The sequence below is a fragment of the Urtica dioica genome, chromosome 2, assembly GCF_054948205.1.
Source record: "Urtica dioica subsp. dioica isolate 48M chromosome 2, U.dioica_male_clone48M_v1_H2, whole genome shotgun sequence".
Taxonomy (NCBI): Eukaryota; Viridiplantae; Streptophyta; class Magnoliopsida; order Rosales; family Urticaceae; genus Urtica; species Urtica dioica.
This window is the reverse complement of record NC_142757.1, coordinates 50,142,072-50,151,130: the sequence shown is the minus strand read 5'-3', so window position 1 is coordinate 50,151,130 and position 9,059 is coordinate 50,142,072. Positions and strand designations below refer to the sequence as shown.

Below are 9,059 nucleotides of genomic sequence, written 5' to 3'. Positions count from 1 at the left end.
ATTTTAAGTGCGGGAGCTAAAACCTTGGCTAAGCACCCCCACATTCGCAAGTATTTATAGGAAGGCTTCGTTCCTTTAAATAACTTGGATGGAGATTTATCCTCTTTCTTTCGAGATATCTTATTAAAAAGATAATTCGCGGCCAAGATGGCTTCCCCCCCCCCCCCCCCCCCCACATTTCTTGTGGTAACCCCGAGCTTATCGAGATCGTATTCATCATCTCTTTGAGAGTGCGATTCTTTCGTTCAGCTACGCCGTTCGATTGAGGAGAATATGGTGGAGTGACTTCATGAATAATACCATGTTGTGCACAAAATGCGTCAAATGGTTCCACATATTCACCTCCACGATCACTTCGCACCATTTTAATTTTTTTACCAAGTTGATTCTCAAGTTCCACTTTGTACATGGTAAATTTCTCAATTGCCTCATCTTTGCTCTTAAGCAAATACACATAACAATACTTTGTACTATTGTCAATGAAAGTTACAAAGTATTTGTTACCACCTATCGTAGGCATGTATTTCAAATCGCAAAGATCGGTATGGATTAATTCAAGAGACTCACTTTTTCTTTCAACACTATGAAATGATGTTCTCGTTAATTTGGCTTCAACATATATTTCACATTTTTTTAGAGTCAATATTAAATTTTGGTATACAATCCAAATTAATTAATTTGCGCAAAGTGTCATTGTAAATGATAACTTTTGAATCTCTCGACTTGTAAATTTACGTTAATAAACGAGCTTCCGTTTGTTACAATTATACTATTAAGTGAATTATGGACATATAAGTTTATCAAATTAATTTAAATTATTTTAAGGTAATGAAAAATTTCGGAATAAATAAATGATTTATCGAGTTCGTCTCGAATAATAAAACGAGAATTATTTTCGAGAAACATTAAATATATTTAAATTAATCGAGAACGAACGAGAAAACTATAGGTTTAAGCATATAATTAAAATCCGATCGGTTACGTTCTTCTCATTTCTCCTCACTTCTTTCTTCTCATTTCTTCTTCACGTTCTTCTCTTCCTCTCGATCTTCTTGCGCGGGTCACCTGCAGAGAAGAACAAAAGAAAAAAATAATTTCCAGCAACAATCAACTACGATCCGGCCATCACTCATCTTCATCTTCTTCTCCTTCAATCTTCGTCCGTCTTCTTCTTTGCACGCCACAGCCGAGCCGAGCCTCACCACCGCGCGCTCCGGCGAGGAGGAACGACCGCCGCGAGTCACCGGAGCACGCCGACTGAAGGCGAGCGCCGAGAAAAGAGGGAGTGAACGTCGGGCAGCCTGGAAATCACGAAGATAAGGTGAGGAAACCTTTTTTTTCCCGGATTGGATTTTTGGAAAATTAGGGTTCTTAGTTTGGAATTTGGGCTTTTGATTTCTGAGCTTAGTTTGTGGAATTGAAGTGAGATTAAACTCATTTTGGTGCTCGGATTGTATTGCTTGTGCTCGGATTCGTGAGTTTGAATCGATTTTGAGTTATGTTAGGATTTTGATTTCTGTGTTGAACAGCCTCTGTAAATTGACGTGGGCAGGTCAGTACGAGTTTATTTTGGATTTGTCGATACTTTTCCTGAAAAGTAGATGTTATGAGGTTTCTAAAACATCTAAGAACGTGTAATTCCGTTAAGAATTAAGTGAGTTATGAATTTTTGAAAACAGGGCTTCAAAGCTGGAAAACTAGAAATACCGAATTGTAAACTGATTTTTGTGGGATGCTTTTGAGTTAGTTTCCTGAGTCTAAAATGGTTTTTAATACCTTGTTAGAAAGATGTGGATGTTAATTTCATTCTGAAATTGGAATCGTTGGATTCCGAGTTGTGTAGCGGAAGTTATGACACGTTCTTTGCCGAGTGTCGAATCTGGAAATATCGTTACCGTTCGTGAATTGGTTTGTTTGATTTGATAATCAACTTGTTTTTGTTAACTCGGGTTGAATACGGAAATGATTTGGTTTGGTTGATATGAGTTGAATTGATGCTGGATTGATGTTTTGCTTTCGGTTTTGGATTTGGAATGGTTTATTGACATGTTTGGTGATTTTGTGACAAGTTAATGATTTTGTGACATGTCATGTTTTGGATTTGAGAGTTGTTTTGTTGGCTGTTCGATCTCGGTTCTAGGTTTCGAGTCGGGAATCGGATTTTGTGTTTGACTCGAGGCTCGTTCTTTTGGATTTTACAGCTTATTCACAGATTGGATCGGGACGAGCGAGAGCCGACGGAATCGAGCGTATCGAAGCCGAGACTTAGAGAATTCAGAAAAAGAGTGAAGCTCGATCTCACTCGTGAGTCGTTTATCGCTTATTAGCGTTAGACTCAAGTTATCTTTGATGATTTGGATTTGTATTAAATAATTGTTAATTATTTAATTGAAAGACGTTCGAGAATTTAGTTTCAGTTTATTATTTTTGGAAATTCTCGGTTGTGTGATTCAGATTATTTATTTATTTAAGACTCATTAATAATAATTGGTTGAAATTTTATTTCGTACCGAAGAACGTATGAGTCTTAAATAAGTTTAATTTCTGAAAAGTCGGGAAATAAGTAAATTATATTCTCGAACCCTCGAACCGACTCGTAACGAATCCCGACAACAAACCTTAAACTCTGCAATATCTTCCGAATCGAATAACTAACGAATTTCAACTTTGGATTCTAGTTCTCTCGACGCTTTAGGATGTGCAGAGTCTCGAGAAGCGTGAAAGCAAGGAAACTCCGGAAGTCAACAAATTTTCAGACGATCTATTCCGGGTAAATGAGGAGACTTAAGTCAACTACATACCAAGGGAATAACTCTGTTTACGTTCTTTTTTAAGTGTTAGAAAACAAGAGTAGGAAAAGCCATAAAAACGAATAATCTCAAAGATTAAGGCTTCGGCCGCTTTTCCTGAAAACTTAGCTCGGGTTCGCCCGATAAGTTCAAACATAAGATTTGTGAAACCCAGTCTCTGCTACGTGATATAATCATCCCTTAAGTTCTGGGCTTGACCCATTAGAACGAGGGAGACATGAGAGCCGTGTTTAACTCTCGGATTTGAATCGAGGGTAGAAGCACCGGGAGTCACGTCCCGAGTCTTCAACTTAAAACACTAACGAGCATAAAAGGGAAATGAAATCTATTTCAGGGTTTATCCTGAGCCGCTCTCCTGTAAGTAGCATAAGTGTGTACTCTGAGTGCTGCAGAGTACCCGAACCATAATGAACTGATTTCGATGGTACCAAAATAAAGAGAACCCTGACGGGCTATGTGGGCCTAGGGGATGGCGCTAAGTACTCATGAATCGTGGAGTCGACAATGAGTCGCACCCGACTTTGTTGCCAGGCTATGAGAGCCTGAGGAATGTACATTGACGAGCTATGTGGGCCTGGGGGTTGCGCCGACGTCAAACGAAGTTGGTACCATTAATGGATCCCACACAGACGTAAACTCTTAGGTCGTCGGACGACTGCTGATCGAAGTCTAAGGCTGGTCTCTTGTCGTTTCGAAGGTTATAGCGGGGGATGTGTGTAACATTAAAGACGACAAGTACCGGTTAGAGTATGCACACATTAGTCATGCTCTAGAACTAGTTAGATTTGCATCACGCATTCTTATGTGTTTGTTTGCAGGTCACATGTTATCACATGGTATTAGTCGTTTTACTTTCTAAGTTAGACTCTCACATACTGAGTCAATCGACTCATAGTTTTATGACCCTTGGTAATGTAGAGAAGGGCAAGGCAGCGATGTAAATGACAAAATTGAAGACGAAGACGGGACGTGTATCTCCTGACCTTTGGGCTAATGGGAATTCACTCGGGATCAACCACTTCTATAATAATATCTATATTTTGTTGAACCCCTTCCGTAAACTATGCTCCTAAAACTATCTCCTATAATCATACGCAAACCCATGAGCTGATATGTAAATATTAAGAGTCGTTATGAGACTCAAAGTTCGAATTGAGAAAACGAAAAATTTACCCGGGTTTTTCATATAACCACTTTTAATACTTATGTATTATTATTATGTTTAATATAAGTGTTATGGTTATTATATTTATTTGATTATGTATCTGTTTAATATGAGATATATTGTTATATTGATATTGTGATATGTGACGTACTCCACTGTCGCGACTCGTGAACCGGCGACGAGAGGTCGCGGGTCGTGACAGTCGTAATTCACATGACCAAGTCTACCGTGCCACAAATTAGATGACTCAAACCTATAAGCAGAAGATGAAGCATTCTCATTATTATTCTTGCCAGTAATGGCAATTACATTCATCTTCCACATATTATCTTTGATATAGCCCTTACCCACATACATCTCATTTTTACTAAGAACAATCCTTTAAGACTCAAAAACCATCTTATACCCATGGTTACAAAGATGAGTTCCAGAAATGAGATTCTTCCTAATGTCGGGGCCCGTCCCCATGACATCCGAGGTGGCCAAGTTTCCCATAAACAGCTTCTCCCCAGTCGGGCGCATGTCGAGTGAGCAAAATGCGTTCTTGTCGGAGCAAACATGGCGGGTAGCATCAGTGTCTAGCCACCACTCCTTGGGGTTTGAGTCCACCATGTTTACTTCGGAGACCACGGCGACAAGAAATGGTCATCTCTTTCGGTCTCACGACATTGGCCTCACTTTTCTTCTTCTTTTGCGGCTTTCGGTAATCCGCGGCGCGGTGACCTTCTTTGTCGCAGTTGAAGCATTTCCCAACAAACTTTTGCTGGTTCTTCTTCTTGAAGGCAACTCTTTTTGCCTCAAGCTTGTTGGAGGGTCTCTTGCCTTTCGAGCCTTCACCATGCTCGACGACGTTGGCTCTCTCGGACGTGGTTTCGAACCTCTTGTCCGACACACGGTGGTCTTCCTCTATACGAACCACCAAATCTTCAAGACTCATCTCTTTTCGCTTGTGCTTAAGGTAGTTCTTGAATTCCTTCCAACCCGAAGGTAGCTTCTCGATGACGGAGGCAACTTGGAAAAACTCGCTAATGGTCATTCCCTCGGCTTGAATCTCGTGAAAGATAAGTTATAACTCTTGCACTTGACACAATAATGTCTTATTGTCCACCATTTTGAACATGAGGAAGCGGCACACGATGTATTTTTTTCGAGCCCGCGTCCTCGGTCTTCAATTTCCGATCGCGAGATTCCTAAAGCTCTTTAGAAGACGCCTTGGAACTATACACGTTGTATAGTGAGTCCGCTAGACAATTCATCACATAATTCCGACACAAGTAGTCGGAATCCTTCCAAGCGAGAAACGCCATTCTCACTTTCGGATCGGCATCGTCCTCTTGGAGAGTCGGAGGATCGTCAGTCAAAAACCGCACAAGACCAATAGTGGTCAAATAGAAGAGCATCTTTTGTTGCCATCTCTTGAAGTTTAAGCCATCGAACTTCCCGAGCTTCTTGGCAGGCATCATCACGGGAGGCCTTCGGACCGTACCCGCATTTGGAACATGACCCGCGGGTCCGTTCATGGCCATAGCCGCCATCGAGTAAATAAGACCCGCGGGTCCATTCCCTGTCGAAGCCTCCGCCGAGCTTTGTGGTTGTACCACAATGTTCGGGTTCATGGAGTTGGTCGTTAACACCTTCATGTTGGAAAGCATCGGGATGATCGGACCCCCCGACGCATCCACTCCGTTCACAATGTTGTTGTTGTTGTTGTTTTCCATTACTACACAAGAAAACAACTAAGTCAATAAAACCGTTGATAAACATCAACAAAAAAAAAATCATTTTAAACCTTCTTCCACGAGCAAGTTGTCTAAGAACAAATATTACTTTAAGATTGCTAAATTATATTACGTAAATAATATTTATTTTACGGGAAACAAAAGATAATTTGATAGTAGAAGAAATAAAATAAACATCAACTATATTATGAATGGAAAGAAGCAAAGAAGACACGACGGAAAACACCAAAGGCCGAGGACCGTTCGACGGTTTCCTTAAAGTAATATTGCCATCTCACGGGTGCCAGAATCGACGAGTAATTTACCTCCCAGGATACAACGGCGGAACCGAGAAGAGCTTTGCACCAAACGAACTTCTCCGGCGAACTAGAACATGCAGTAGAACCGAACACCGACTACAAAGAAAAATAAAGCAATTTCGGAGAGAAAGGAAAGAGTAGAGAGAACTGTGTGTATTGGTGTGTTTCAAATGAAAGGCAGAGGCCTCTACTTATAGGCCAAGGTCTCAGAGGTTACAACCTCTAGCCTTACAAAACCGTCCAGCTATTATGGCAATTAAACACCATTAACACTCACTAATGACACGGTTACAAACGTTAACACTCACTAATGACACGGTTACAAACGTTAACACTCACTAATGACACGGTTACAAATGTTTGCTCAGCTCAAAATCGCTCAGCATCAATGCATGAAAACCGTCCAGCATTCATGCACGGTACAAAGTTAATTCCCACCATAACAACACAAGTTATTTGTGGAATTAACAAATTTATGAAGTGAAAATTTCAATAAAAAGATAGAATTGGCCCAAGGCGCAAGCCTGAGACTGGGACATTCTTGAAACCCGAGCCCGGCTCGGCTTGGCGGCACGCGTGCGCGTTTGGTGTGTGTGCGCGCGCGAGGGGTTAAGAGTTAACCCACCCACACTCTCCTCTCTTATACTTGCTTATCCACTAAAGAAGGATGATAGTATATATACACTACACAACACATTTACTCAACTCATGTGGGACTCTTGAACTTCACTTCATTTACACATAACAAATGTGTTCTTTAAGCATATTTTGAGCATCAATTTCTCATTCATTATAGCTCCGATTTTGGAAAACTCATAATCGATATTATATCGCATTCCGCAAGGAAGAATAATACGAATGAATTATTAAATTCTGTTGAGTGGACCCCAATCAAATCTTTGCCTAAAGTCAGCAGCCTATTAGATAATAAATACACTTTATTATCAAAACTCTCTCTTATTCCAACACAATTGTCAAATGAAGAACCAAGGGTACTGAGCACAAAAGACCCGAGCACGATGAAAATTCTATAGAAAATTGTCTCTACATAAGAATCTAGTAAAAGAGCGAAAAACGTAAATATAGAGGGTATTGTGTGATAGGAAAGATTGTTGATGAATATCAATGCATGCATGGGAGTACATCTTTTTCCTTTGCTCGATTTTTCATTTTATAGTAATGTGAGTTTCCATGGGTTTATGGGCAGATTGATATGACATATGGATTATATGTTTAACGTTTCTTATGTGCTCATTGGTATTTTATTGGTTGGTTTAATCTCGTTCATTTTGTGTGATAACTTTTGGGCTCGGGCTCTCTGTCAGTTTAATAGTTTGTAATTGTCGAAACGAAGACTCTGAGCTGCATATTCTAGTCAATAGTAGTGTTTTATTCTTGATTTGACTAGTCTAATCGCCCACCAGTTTGTGATTAATCTATTTAAGGTTCCGCTATAGGTTTTGTCCTCACCTTATGGATTACTCATTCCTCTTATTTCTCGAGTCCTCAAGCTTCTGACAACTCGGACTCTTTTATGGCTTCCTGGTCGGAACGTTGAATGTATTTTTTGTTGAGTAACATTGGATATATACAAATATACATTATATATATAATTTCATTTCTATTTGAATTTCTTCGTAAATGTATTTAAATTTATTTTTATAATGAAAAAATGAATTCGAGGAAGCAAACATCAAATAAAAAAATAAAGTAAATCTTGTTACAAAGAGAGTAAAGATGGGGGTTAACTTTCATTAGCTGCCAACCAAGTAAGAGATGGGCTGGGCTTGTAGTAATGTACCGAATGGGCTATGTCAACTATCGACTTTGTGACCAATGTGACCGAGTTGGGCTATATTTAAAATAAATAAATAAATAAAAAGCCAATTATCTTTGTGACCAGAACAATTTATTTTCAAACATCTTCTAAAGTCACGCCAATTATTTCAAGACTCAAAAGTACCTATCCAAAACATTACCTAAATGTACATATTAGCACAAATGTCCACGGTCTTATCCAAATTCTAGAATCCTTTCTTGTCAAATTTCATAAATAAAATGATTGGCAAGACAAAGAAACCATGGATAGAAAATGAGTGAAAGCAATTCTCTATCTTTCTAAATATTTACAAGAACTATACACGTACCTATAGCCATAACGAAATGTTCTGTGCAAAACACTCGCCTTCAGGCACATAAACTAGAAGATAACACTGAGAAAATTTCAAATTCCTTTTGTCATTTTCCAATGGAATCCCCATCATAAAAACAAATTGCCATAAGAGGCAATGACAAAATAAAACCTGCATTGAGGCAAGACAAAAAAAATTCAATTTTGGTCCCCTACGCAAGGCTCTTCCCAGTAGTTCGAAGCTATTAATTTTTTGGGCGTTATGTGATCCAGTGAATCATCTAGCCCAGTTGTGATTTGTAATTCATTTCGGTCATGTTACTTTCAGAAAAGGTGTTACAGATTTTTGGGGACCAATTTCTTGCGTTTGGGGTTAACCCTAAGCCAAGCAAAAAACCCTCAAGTGATGTGGCCAACGGATATGTGTTCTTCTCTTATCCACGGACGATATGGTCTCTCTGCGCAAATTTACTACGCAACTTGTGTTTGTGTTGTATATGTATATATCTATATATATATATATATATATATATATATACATATATCATGTGATGTGTGCATACAATAGATACAGCTGAAATTTTAAATCAATGCGTAAATGACAATACTATTGTGAATTTTCAATGTCTTGACTGATCAATAAATTTATGTACATACTAGTGTGTCCTTCTAACCCTAAAACTAAAATATTTATTGAAGAAACCGAATAGTAAAAAATTTACTCAGCTCCTAGTCTCAGCGTAACCTAAAAAAATTGATTTTTTTTGTAAGTGGTAGTTAAACGTTTTAATTGAAAATGAGGGTAGCTAAGAGAGAGTGAGCATATAAATAAAGTTGAAATTAAAAAAATGAAATTTATGAAGAAAAGGGTATTTTTTTTCCGTCCAATTTTGCTATTATCCAATTACCAAGCTT

The 9,059-nt window shown here is 38.8% G+C and overlaps 1 long non-coding RNA gene across 1 annotated transcript; it reads left to right on the top strand.

Moving 5' to 3' along the window:
- Positions 1 to 1,000: 1,000 nt before the first annotated feature.
- Positions 1,001 to 2,434, top strand: LOC149405325 (uncharacterized). The gene is made up of 2 exons (XR_016295500.1): positions 1,001 to 1,321; positions 2,202 to 2,434. It is a non-coding gene; the product is annotated as an uncharacterized LOC149405325 (long non-coding RNA).
- The last annotated feature ends 6,625 nt before the right edge of the window (positions 2,435 to 9,059 follow it).